Source organism: Oryctolagus cuniculus, chromosome 15 (genome assembly GCF_964237555.1).
Source record: "Oryctolagus cuniculus chromosome 15, mOryCun1.1, whole genome shotgun sequence".
Lineage (NCBI taxonomy): Eukaryota > Metazoa > Chordata > Mammalia > Lagomorpha > Leporidae > Oryctolagus > Oryctolagus cuniculus.
The window spans coordinates 55,454,395-55,467,679 of record NC_091446.1 but is presented as its reverse complement, the minus strand read 5'-3'; the positions used below and the strand labels follow the sequence as shown (position 1 = coordinate 55,467,679).

The 13,285-nt window shown below is 42.9% G+C and overlaps 1 long non-coding RNA gene across 1 annotated transcript; it reads left to right on the top strand.

The window, feature by feature from the left end:
• Positions 1-4,000: 4,000 nt before the first annotated feature.
• Positions 4,001-9,412, top strand: LOC127484201 (uncharacterized). Its single transcript, XR_007911009.2, has 3 exons — positions 4,001-4,717; positions 7,000-9,049; positions 9,219-9,412. It is a non-coding gene; the product is annotated as an uncharacterized lncRNA (long non-coding RNA).
• Positions 9,413-13,285: the final 3,873 nt, after the last annotated feature.

Below are 13,285 nucleotides of genomic sequence, written 5' to 3'. Positions count from 1 at the left end.
AAGGGAGACCATAGCCTCCAATACAATAGTAATGGGAGACTTCAATACTCTACTTTCAGCAATGGAGAGATCAACCAGACAGAAAATCAGCAAGGAAACAACAGAGTTAATTAACACTATAGACCAAAGGAACCTCATGGATAACTACAGAACTTTTCATCCTACAGTTATAGAATGCACATTCTTCTCACCAGTGCATGGAACTTTTTCTAGGATAGACCACATGCTAGGACATAAAGCAAGTCTCAGCAAATAAAAAAAAAATTGAAATCATACCATGTATTTTGTCTGACCACAATGGACTGAAGCTGGAAATCAACAACTCAAGAATCTCCAGAACATATGTAAACACATGAGACTGAACAACATGCTTCTGAATGAACAGTGGGTCATTGAGGAAATCAAAAGAGAAATCAAAAAATTTCTGGAAATGAATGAAGATGACAATACAGCATATCAAAACTTATGGGATACAGCAAAAGCAGTGTTAAGAGGAAAGTTTATAGCAATTGGTGCCTACATCAAGAAATTGGAAAGGCACCAAATAAATGAGCTACCAGTGCATCTCAAGGACCTAGAAAAACAACAGCAAACCAAACCCAAAACTAGTAGGAGAAAAGAAATAATTAAAATTAGAGAAGAAATAAACAAAATTGAAGCAAAAAAATACAAAAGATCAGCAAAATGAGGAGCTGTTTTTTTAAAATATATACAAAACAGACACATCATTGGCGCAACTAATCAAAACCAAAACCAAAAGAAACAACAAAAAAACAAGATACAGAAACCACAGAAATAAAAGAATCATCAAAAATTACTACAAAGAGCTGAAATTACTAAAAGAGCTGTGTGCCAACAAATTGGGAAACCTAAAAGAAATGGTTAGATTCCTGAACATATACAACCTACCTAAATTGAGCCATGAAGACATAGAAAACCTAAACAGACCAATAACCAAGATGAAAATTGAGTTAATAATAAAGACCCTCCCAGCAAAGAAAAGCCTAGGACTGGATGGCTTCACTGCCAATTCTTCTCTAGCTATTCAAAACAATTGAAAGGCAGGGAATCTTACCAAACTCTTTCTATGAATCCAGCATCAACTTAATTCCTAAATCTGAATAAGATGCAACAGAGAAAGAGAACCTACAGATCAATTTTCTTGATGAACATAGACCCAAAAGTCTTCAACAAAATACTAGCCAATAAAATCCAACAGCACATCAGAAAGATCATTCACCCAGATAGGTGAGATTTATCCCAAGTATACAGGGATGGTTCAAGATTCACAAATTAATCACTGTTATATATCACATTAAAAAATTAAAGAACAAAAACCACAAGCATTTGATAAAATACAACACCCTTTCATGATGAAAATGTTAAGCAAATTGGGTATAGAAGGAACATTCTTAAACACAATCAAGGCAATTTATGACAAACCCATGGCCAGCATCCTATTGAATGGGGAAAAGTTGGAAGCATTCCCACTGAGATCTAGAACCAAACAAGGATGCCCACTTTCACCACTGCTATTCAGTATAGTCCTGGAAGTATTACCCAGAGCCATTAGGCAGGAAAAGGAAATCAAAGGGATACAAATTGGGAAGGAGGAAATCAAACTGTTTCTATTTGTAGATGACATGATTCTACAAAGGGGATCCAAGAGGCTCCACTAAGAAACTATTGGAACTCATAGAAGAGTTTGGTAAAGTAGCACGATATAAAATCAACACACAAAAACCAATAGCCTTTGTATACACAGACAATGCCATGGCTGAGAAAGAACCTCTAAGATCATTTCCATTCATAATAGCTACAAAAAAATCAAATACCTTGGAATAAACTTAACCAAGGACATCAAAGATTTCTGTGATGAGAATTACAAGACATTAAAGAAAGAAATAGAAGAAAATACAAAAAATAGAAAAATCTTCCATGTTCGTGGATTGGAAGAATCAATATCATCAGAATGTCCGTACTACTGAAAACAATTTACAGATTCAATGTGATGCCAATTAAAATAACAAAGACATTCTTCTCAGATATATAAAAAATGATGCTGAAATTCATATGGAAACACATGAGACCCTGAATAGCTAAAGCAATCTTATACAACAAAAACAAAGTTGGAGGCATCACAATACCAGATTTCAAGACATACTATAGAACAATTGTAATCAAAACAGCATGGTACTGGTACAGAAACAGATGGATAGATCAATGGAACAGAACAGAAATTCCAGAAATCAACCCACACATCTACAAACAACTTATCTTTGACAAAGGAGCTAAACTCAATCCCTGGAGCAAGGACAGTCTCTTCAACAAATGGTGCTGGGAAAACTGGATCTCCACATGCAGAAGTATGAAGTAAGCCCCTACCTTATACCTGATACAAAAATCCACTCAAAATGAATTGAAGACCTAAATCTACGACCTGACACCATCAAATTATTAATGAACATCAGGGAAACTCTGCAAGACATTGGTATAGGTAAACACCTCTTGTAACAGACTCCAGAGGCACAGGACATCAAAGCCAAAATAGACAAATGGGATTACATCAAATTGAGAAGCTTCTGCACTGCAAAAGAAACATTTAGCAAAGTTAAGAGGCAACCAACAGAATAGGATAAATTATTTGTAAACTGTACAACTGATAAAGGATTAATATTAAGAATATGTAAAGAGGGGGCCAGTGCTGTGGCATAGTGGATAAAGCTGCCACCTGCAGTGCAGACATCCCATGTGGGTGCCAGTTTGAGTCCTGGCTGCTCCACTTCCTGTCCAGCTCTCTGCTATGGCCTGGAAAAGCAGTGGAAGATGGCCCAAGTGCTTGGGCCCCTGCACCCACATGGGAGACCCGGAAAAACTCCTGGCTCCTGGCTTGGGATCAGTGCTACTCTAGCCTTTGTGGCCATCTGGGGAGTGAACCAGCAGATGAAGACCTCTCTCTCTAGGCCTTTCCTTCTCTCTGTGTGTAACTCTGACCTACAAGTAAAAATCAATTTAAAAAAAAAAATCTATAAAAAGCTCAAGAAAATAAACAACAATAAAACAAACAACCCAATTAAGAAATGGGCAAAGGACTTAAACAGGCATTTTTCAAAAGAGGAAATCCAAATGGCAAACAGACACATGAAAAAATGCTCAGGATCACTAGCTATCAGGGAACTGCAAATTAAAACCACATGAGGTTTCAAATCACCCCAATTAGAATGGCTTTCATACAGAAATCAACAAACAACAAATGCCGGCGAGAATGTGGGTTAAAAGGTACCGTAATCCACTGTTGGTGGGAATGTAAACTGGTAAAGCCACTGTGGAAGGCAGTATGGCGGTAACTCAGAAATCTGAATACAGACCTACCGTATAACCCAGCCATGCAACTCCTGGGATTTTACCCAAGGGAAATGAAATTTGTTCATTTCAGCTCAATTCACAATAGCTAAGATATGGAATCAACCCAAATGCCCTTCAACTGGAGACTGGATAAAGAAATTATGGGATATGTACATCATGGAATTCTTAAAAAAAAGAAATCTTGTTGTTTGTAACAAAATGGATGAAACTGGAAAACATCACACTTTGTAAAATAAGCCAGTCCCAGAAGGACAAATACCATATGTTCTCTCTCTGATTTGTGGTAACTAATAGAGCACCTAAAAGGTAATCTATAGAAGTGAAATTGACACTTTGAGAAGCAATGGCTTTGAACAGCTCTTGTCTCCACTGTTGAGGAAAAATTTTTTTCATACTATTTGTTGAACTCATTACTTATTATAGAGTTAATCATATGTGTTATAAAGTTCATTGAAAGTAGATCTTAGTAAAAAAATAAGAATGGGAATAGGAATGAGAGGAGGAAATAGGGTGGGTGGGAGTGTGGGTGGGAGAGCAGGTACTGTGGGAAGTATTGCTGTGTTTCTAAAGTTGTTTTTATGAAATGCATCAAGTTTGTATTCCTTAAATAAAAGGTTTCTGGGGGGGAAACAAACCCTGCTATGCCACAATGCCAGCCCCCAAGCCATCTTTCAGCACACTCCTAATTACATAACTCTAGACTAACCAGTTTTTCTGCCCCTTGATCTCTCCAAGCTTGTTGGATCGCGTGTTCCTTTTGCCTGGAATGTTCTTTTGCCCAGAGTCATTCCACGTGGCCATTCAGTTCTCAGCTTCACGCGCAGCTCCTTGGAGAGCCCTTCCCTACTCACTTAGCAGAATGGCTCTTCATGAGGATGGCAGCACTCTCTAGGAGGTAGAGAGTGTCATAGAAGGAGGGTATCGCTAGCTCAGTGACAGAGTAGGAGTGGAGGCCAGGGGTGTTAGATATGAAGCAGTATGCAGTAGGAGACTCTCCGTGAATCCTAGTGAAGGGTGGTCCTACGCACTGCACACCGCTCAATGTCCCTCTGGGCAGCTTATGTAGCAAAAGATCTGTTCTAAGAATCTACTCTGTGGAGCTATAGAAATCCAGGGGCTAAGTGTTTTCTTTTCTTTTTTCTTTTTGGCCTAATTTTAATATCTACTGAAATTCTTGGAGTTACAATTACCACATACACTGATAAAGATAAAGCTTTGCTTTGTTTGGAACATTATTCAGATTCATTCCTGTTTAGGCAAACCACGTCACCAAGGGCACTGCCGCTTGTGGTATTTGAGTCACTTGTGACACTCCTATAATCAGTGGACACTTGAAGCTATTATGTTCATGGTGAGTATTTGAAAGCAAACATCAAATAGCCTCATTATATCTTTAAGCATAGTAATGTCCAATCATTTACATGCCAAAACACATCTTTTATTATATGTGTATGTCCTATTATTCCTCTATTTTATTATAGATAGGAATATTAATGTGTATATCTGTATACATATACATGTAATATACATATTTAAGTTCTGCTTGTAGGATTCAAAAATGAAACTCATCTAACAATATTGAAAAATACTGTGGTTACTAGGGTCTGAGTGGGGGTAGGTTGAGGAATGTTGGTCAAAGGACATAAAATTTCAGCTTGATAGGAGGAATAAGTTTAAGAGATCTGTTGTATAACATGGTGATTCTAGCTAATAACAAGGTACTGTATTCTTCAGAATTTGCTAATAGATTTTAAGTGTTCTTATCACAAAAAGATAAGTATTTGAGGTAATGTATATGATAATAAGTTAGATTTAGCCATCCCACAATGATTACATATTTCTTTTTAAAAATATATTATGAGGGCCTGTACTGTAGGGTAGCAGGTACAGCACTACCTGTAGTGCCAGCATCCCATATGGGCACTGGTTTGAGTCCCAGCTGCTCCATTCCTGACCCAGCTCCCTGCTAATGCACCTGAGAAAGCAACAGAAGATGGTCCAAGTCCTTGGGCCCCTGCACCTGCATGGAAGACCCGGAAGAAGCTCCTGGCTCCTAGCATCGGATTGGCCCAGCTCTAGCTGTTGTGGCCATTTGGGGAGTGAACCAGCAGACAGAAGATCTCCCTCTCTTTCTCTTTCTCTGCCTCTACCTCTCTGTAACTCAGTCTTTTAAATAAATAAAAAGTAAAATCTAAAAAATTCTATTATTTATTTTCATTTTATTTAAAAGGTACGGAGACAGACACAAAGAGATCTCCCATCTGCTGGTTCACTTCCCAAATGCCCACAGCAGCTGGGTGAAACCAGAAGCCCAGAACTCAATCTGGGTGTCTCATATGGGTGGCAGGTATCCAAGTACCTGGGCCATCACCTGCTATTTCCCAGGGTATGCATTAGTAAGAAGCTGAAATTGGAAGTGAAGCTGGGATTTAAACCCACAGGCTTAAATATGGGGTGACAATGCATCAAGCAGTGTCTTTTTTGTATTTGAAAGGCAGAGTTACAGAGAGGCTGAGGCTGAGAGAGAGAGAGAGAGGTCTTCCATTTACTGGTTCACTCCTTAGATGGCTGCAATGCTCAGAGCTGGGCTGACCCATAACCAGGAGCCAAGAGCTTCTTCCAGGTCTCCCACTTGGGTGCAGGAGCCCAAGGACTTGGGCCATCCTCCACTGCTTTCCCAGGCCATAGCAGAGAGCTGCATTGGAAGTGGAGCAGCCAGGACTCAAACTGGTGCTCATATGGGATGCCAATACTGCAGTTGGCGGCTTTACTCACTACACACAGTGCCAGCCCCTCAAGCATTGTCTTAATTACTGTGTCTTGATATTTGCTGTGACCAGTGGCTGTTCAGTTTGAAAGGGTTGAAAATTACTGAGCTGATCCAATGTTAACTCCTCAGTGTCTCCTTGTCACATCAACTGTCTTGTTTTCATAATAAATATTATCACTGGATAATAGATAGCTTCTTGTTTGGTTGATCTGCTTCTCCACGCTAGAATGCAAGCTCGGTGGGAGCAGTGACCTTAGCTGTCTCAATGCTTTGTCCTCAGTGCCTAGAGCAGTGCCAGGCACAGAAACTGGCCTTGATCAAATGCTAACCAAGACGAGAGGTGTGTGGAGGGGTGAATGAGTGAGGAGGGTGGCCATGAGATGTGTTTCCTGTTCAACCCCTCGCATTGAATTAGAGTCCTGAAGAGGCGGTGCTCAGAGGTGGGCAGGAGTGCAGTGAGATTCTGAGCATGGAGCTAAGAACCTCTCATCAGAGAGTTTTGCAGATTCTGAGTGCAGGCAGAGAAGCATGAGAAGAGGCAGCACAGACTGCTCTGTCTCTGACACTCTGAGGATGGCTGGCATCAGCAGCTTCCAAAGAGCCTTGGCCAGTCATCCTCTATGGTTTCAGAGAAGCCAATGTCATGGGCTGGTTGGAGCAGGAGCAGAGCTGCCGGAATGCCATTGGTGCATGGAACCGACCCTGGGCTTGGCGGCACACGTGAGGCTCCCCTTTGCGGTTGTGCAGAAACTCGCTTTGGACTTGCTTAAGTTTCAATTGAGCTGATAGATACTGAAGAGCGTATTTTGAGTCATGGCCTTTTGGGCACCATAATGAACGTTGACCTGTTTGTGATTTTATAGGCTGATGGAGCAAGATATCGATTACATACACATTCACTCATTTTCAGTTGTCCAGCTCTCAGACACAACTGTAAGTACAGTACAGTTACAGTAGAGAGGGTTTATCTACATGATAATCGGGGGTCTCTTTCACCTATTGTTAATTTAGAACTACTATATAGGACTGTGCACGTCACGGACGGCCCGCTGAAGGATCCAGTGAGGTGAGTTCCAGCCCTCCGTTCACTTGCCTAAGCTCATGCTCTTTCATGGGCTTCTTCTGCCTGGAGAAGTGTCTTAACTGACACAAAAATACTACCATCTCACCAACCCTGGGGACTGTTTCCCCAGTGGAGACACTCTTTTATTAGCATGAAATATTTGCATGAGCTAGCAAAGCCTTGCCTTAGTTCCTCTGGTAGTTTCCTCCTGGTCACCTTGGGGGTTCTGTGATGGTATCTCTAGGTACAGCCACAGCCGAAGTTGCAACTATGCCACCAGCACAGGCTAAAGGAGAGATGGCATAGTGCAATGCTTCCTTCATGGGCAGTAGAGCCAGGCCATCCGGGTCTAAATTCCAGCTCTGCTACTTATCAGCTTGTGAACTTGGACAGGTGATTTAACCTTCCTGTGTCTTAATTTTCCCACTTGAGAAATAGAAATGATAAGCAAGAAACTCTTGGGCCCAACGCTGTGGTGCAGCAGGTTAATCTGCTGCTTGCGATGCCAGCATGCCGTATTGGAGCACTGGTTGTGGTCCTGGCTGCTCTGCTTCTGATCCAGCTTCCTGCTAACGAGCCAGGGAAGGCAGCAAATGGACATAAAAATGCAACCTCAGATTCGAGTTTGCTGTTGGTGGGTACATCCAGACACTGGTGAGCAATTCCATCTACCCTGATTCCCACCCCAACAAAGAAAAGAAACAAATCCAGGCTATGCTTTTCAAATAATTCCTATGAAGAAAGCTCAAGTATTTTAAACCAACACTTGGGCCAAAAAGCATATGTTCCTCAACTAACACCTTTTATCAATATTTGGCCTAATTCCTTTATAACAAAGGAAAAAAATTTCTTGTAAAATAATATGATACCTTAATGGTTGGACCCTGGTTAAATTCTACTATAAAAGATGGCTGGATACAGTGTGCATTCTTGGAATAAATAATGCTTGAAATATTTAAATTTCTCTCTGGGCCATGGGATTTGTGTTAAAAACAGTTGTGATTTTTATTGTTGTATGTGTGTTTTAACAAACTGGTACATTTGCTATAACTGCATGTCACTGCCCACCCAGATTGTAAAGGATTAGGTTCCTAACGCAGGGAAAAATCACTGTCTGTGATTTGGAAAGAGTACTAGAAAGCCAACAGACTAAAGGGGACAATATGTCTTCCATCACAAGGAAGACATACTTGGAGCTTTTGGTAAATCCAAGGCGGGATGTCAGTGGCCTTCACACAACTGTAAAATGTACATAATCCATGGGTGCAGTAGCAATGGGCACTAGGAAAGCTACGATGGCATCAGAACAAATTCATCAAAGATGTTTCTAGGCTTCTGTGACCTCGACCTTCTTCTGTGACCACTCTCAGCCACAAAGAAGGTTTTCAATGATGTTCTTCTTTAGCCATAGACTCTCATTCATATGCACTATAATAGGACTATCACACAACATGCTGTTATGGAGCTAAAGTAGCACGGTAAACATCATGAAAAGTCACTCTTGTATATGCTGATGATCTAATTTCCCAGTTTTTGGCACCAAAGGCCCGATTCCCAACTCTGCCTACCTCTTTGCACCAGGTGTCCTGAACAAATATTCCAGCTCTGGGAACCATGGAGCGGCTGCGAACAGGTTCTTCTGCAGTTCCGAGCTGCATCCTCTGGGTGTCACGAGTGAGCAGCGTTCGTTAAGATTTGCTCTGACTGGGGCTCCGGCGACGAGTTCAGTCTGCATGGGCAAGCTCCGGGATAGCTTCTTTAGAGCACTTTGACGGTCTGGAATGAAATATTTTGAGAAATAAGTACTTCTGAACATCGCGGGTAAAATACCTGTCCCATTTTTCTGCTGTGTGAATATTGGGTCAACTTGTTTCTGATGTAAATAATTTAGGTTAAATTGTTTTCAAAGATCCCTCAGGGGGGTTGGTGCTGTGGCATATTGGGTAAAGCCATCGCTTGCAGTGCCAGCATCCCATATTGATGTTGGTTCGAGTCCTGGCTGCTCCACTCCTGATCCAGCTCTCTGCTATGGCCTGGGAAAGCAGAAGATGGCCCAAGTCCTTGGGCCCTTGCACCCACACGGGAGACCCTGAAGAAGCTCCTGGCTCCTGGCTTCAGATGGGCGCAGCTCCGGCTGTTGCGGCCAATTGAGGAGTGAACCAGCAGATGAAGACCTTTCTCTCTCTCTCTCTCTCTGCCTCTCCTTCTCTCTCTGTAACTCTTTCAAATAAATAAATAAATAAATCTTTAAAAAATAAATCCCTCAGGAACTAAAGAAAAGTACATTTTGGGGTGGGGGGTTTGGGATTGTTGAGAAAATGTGAAAATTGTGCCATGAAAATTGCAGTAGATAAAAAAAGAGAATGCAAGAAAACTGCAGCAGACTGAGGTTGTGAGATTGTGAATCCCAAATTGCAAAGGCACTGGGGGAGAATTCTAAAAATACATGCAATGGGATGATTGTGTTGTGAGGAGGTAGAGGTAGTCTGGGATTTGACATTGACAAATATGGGTGGGGCTGATGCACCTAAGGCCAGGGATTTTTGGAGTGGGTGGGAAGAGGTGTTGATGACCTGCAAGGTTCTGTGACCCTAGCATAAGATACTGGTGACCCAGCAGCGAAGGTGCAACATTTTAAAATGTCATTTCCTGGGGTGGACGGCATGGGGAGGCAGGTAGGCTGCTAATGCTTGGATCATCTGCATCACATTTCTGAGTGCCTGGGTTCCAGGCCCTTCCTGCTAATGCCTGGGAGGCAGCAGGTGAAGGCTCCAATACTTGGGTTGCTGGGGGTGAGCACTGTGGTGCAGCCAGTTGAGCAGCTGCTGGGAAGCCTGCCTCGCTTATCAGAGCACTGGTTGCATTGGCACCTCTGCTCCCAATCCAGCTTCCTACTGATGCGCCTGGGAAGGTAGCAGATGATGGGTTCCTGCCACCCATATAGGAGACCCAGGTGGAGTTCTGGGCTCCTGGCTTCTGCCTGGCACGGCCCCAGCTGTTGTGGGCATATGGGAAGTAAACTGGTGGGTAGAAGACAGAGCCTATGAGGTCTGGTCTCTGCAAATCAGTTTTAGAATTATACCTAGATGGGCATACACCTCAGTCCAGGCTAGATTTTTTCAGTACTGAGTCATGGAAGAATTTCCTGAAAACTTTATTTCAGGACTGAAAATGGATATGGTAGAATTCTGTTTCCTTCCATGTTTAAAATGAGAAGAGGTGGCTTTTAGTTCAGAATACTTTGAGCAAAGCCTTTCTAAAGGTTGATAGCTAATTGAAAGTATCTGACCTGCTCTAGGATTATGTTGTGCTGTGAATGAGGAGCTAAGTGTATCAATTACTGAATCAGTTTTACAAGTGTCCAGCTTTTAAAAGTGCAGGTGGTCACAGAGAAGTCTTCTCCTTCGATCTAGACTGCCTTTTGCTGGTAGCTACTCGTGTTTTTCACCTCTCTGTTCTTGCACACCTCCTAATTGCCCAGCCATTTACCATGTGGCAGTGAGGAGCCGTTCCATTCTGATTAGACCCAGTTCTAGACTTAGTTCACAGAAGACCTAGTACTTTCCCTTCTTTAAATGTTCACTCCCTTTCTAAGCACACATCTCCTCCCATTTCTTTCTTGTTAATTCTATGCTTTTTTTTTTTTTTTTTAAGATTTACTTACTTGAAAGGCAGGGCTACAGAGAGAGAGGGAGAGACAGAGAGAGAAATATTCTGTTTGCTGGTTCACTCCCCAAATGACTGTAACATCCAGGGGACTCCACCAGATCGAAGCCAGAAGCCAAGAGCTTCTTTCAGGTCTCCCACATGAATCAGGGGTCCAAGGACTTGGGTCATCCTCTGCTACTTTCCCAAGTGCATTAGGAAGGAGCTGGATTGGAACTGGAGCAGCTGGGACTCATACTGGTGCCCATACAGGATACCAACACTGCAGGCTATGGGCTTTATCCTCTACACCACAACTCCGACCCTATGATTTCTGTCTTGCTAATGAATTTTCTTCCTCTCACTTGCTGGGTACTTACTTACTTCTGACAGATGGACAGCATTCTCCTGCGTAGCATCCTTTTATTCTTAAATTCCACATGACTTGCCTTGAACCTGAATATCTTCATCCCATACTCCTCAGAAAGTGTATTTTCTTTTGGATTCTTCAGGACTGGGCTCCTTCTGTATTTGAGAGAAAATAACATGCCCAGTGAGTTTGAGATCATGCCAAGAGCTGAGGACCACCCTCCCTCCTCTTCCAAATGTCAACAAATATTTATGGAGCATATATGTGTGCCTGCTAAGAGACGAAGGATACATAGTAGATAAGTAAATTCAAAAGTGGATTAAAAATTTCATCACCAAGTTGATGAGACTTTTTATGAAGGAAGTAAAGTGGTAGTATAAAGTACACCTCGGTGGGAGGTTTGCTATAGTTTTGTTGTCCCTCAAGCATTCGTGTGTTGGGAGCTTGGTCCCCAGGGTGGCCATGTTGGGAGGTGATATGGATCCTTTAAGAAGCGGGGCCTCTTGGCCGGCGCCGCGGCTCACTAGGCTAATCCTCCACCTAGCGGCGCCGGCACACCGGGTTCTAGTCCCGGTCGGGGCGCCGGATTCTGTCCCGGTTGCCCCTCTTCCAGGCCAACCCTCTGCTGTGGCCAGGGAGTGCAGTGGAGGATGGCCCAGGTGCTTGGGCCCTGCACCCCATGGGAGACCAGGAAAAGCACCTGGCTCCTGGCTCCTGCCATCGGATTAGCGCGGCGCGCCGGCCGCGGCAGCCATTGGAGGGTGAACCAACGGCAAAAGGAAGACCTTTCTCTCTGTCTCTCTCTCTCACTGTCCACTCTGCCTGTCAAAAAAAAAAAAAATTAAAAAAAAAAAAAAACAAAAGAACAAGACTGACCACCTCCTAGGCCCTTCGGCTCCTTTCCTGACACTGTGAGCTCCTCTTGCACACTCTCCTGCTGTTGTGGTGCCATCTGCCATGAGGCCCTCACCAGAGCTGGGCTGACACTGGAGCCTCCAGAACTGTGAGCTAAACACACCCCTGTATTTATAAAGTACCCAGATTCAGGTATATTGTCCTAGTAATGGAAACCTAATATGGAATTTATTTTTCTTTTGAAGATTATTTTATTTATTTACAGAGAGAAGTAGAGAAAGAGGGAGAGAGAGGACAAGATCTTCTATCTTCTGGCGCTCACACCCCAAATGGCTACAATGGCCAGAGCTGAGCCAATCTGAAGCCAGGAGCCAGGAGTGTCTTCCAGGTCTTCCAAGTGGGTGCAGGGGCCCAAGGACTTGGGTCATCTTCTGCTGTTTTCCCAGGTGCATCAGCAGGGAGCTGGATCAGAAGTGGCGCAATCAGAACTTGAACCAGCACCATATGGGATGCCAGTGCCACTGGCTGGGGTTTTAACCCGCTGTGCCACAGTGCCGGCCCCTAGAATTTGTTTCTTAGTCTTCACAAAAGGAGAAGCTGCCAAAGTAGGGATTTTCAACGTGCAGGAGGGCTGTCACCATCAGATCATGATCTGTCCCTCAAGTTATTCCCCATACTGTCTTGAATGTACTCTTTTAATCAGATGTATCTCATCTTTCTAAGAAAGCTCCCCTTTACCTTTTTCACTGTGCTATTGCACCTTTGATTTTTCTTCTTCTAATCCACGCTATCATTCAAGGCCTTACTCCTCCACTCTTGTTCAAAGACAAAAGTATCCATATTGCTCTAATTCCTTCTTCTGTGTCTTCATCTGTAGCAGTTGAAAGTTTATCATACAATTTTAACTATATGTTAGGCTAGTTTACTTGATATTACCTTATCTGCTTTGTTTGCTCTCTTTGGCTGACTTGTTAAGTCTTGAAGGTGGGGAAAATACCTTATATTTGCTTTTGTGCTCAGCCACTGTTGGACATGGAATACAAGCGCCGTTAATCCTCATTGGTTGATGGGAGCACTGGGCTGTTGCAGGTTCATGGAAGGGCGATTTTACAGCCAGCAGGGCCTTGTTGTACACCTCAAATTATGCCATGTAGGTGGTTACCTATCTTCCTACACAAAAGTCTGGCAGTGTACTGACTTACCTAGGTTGCAGACA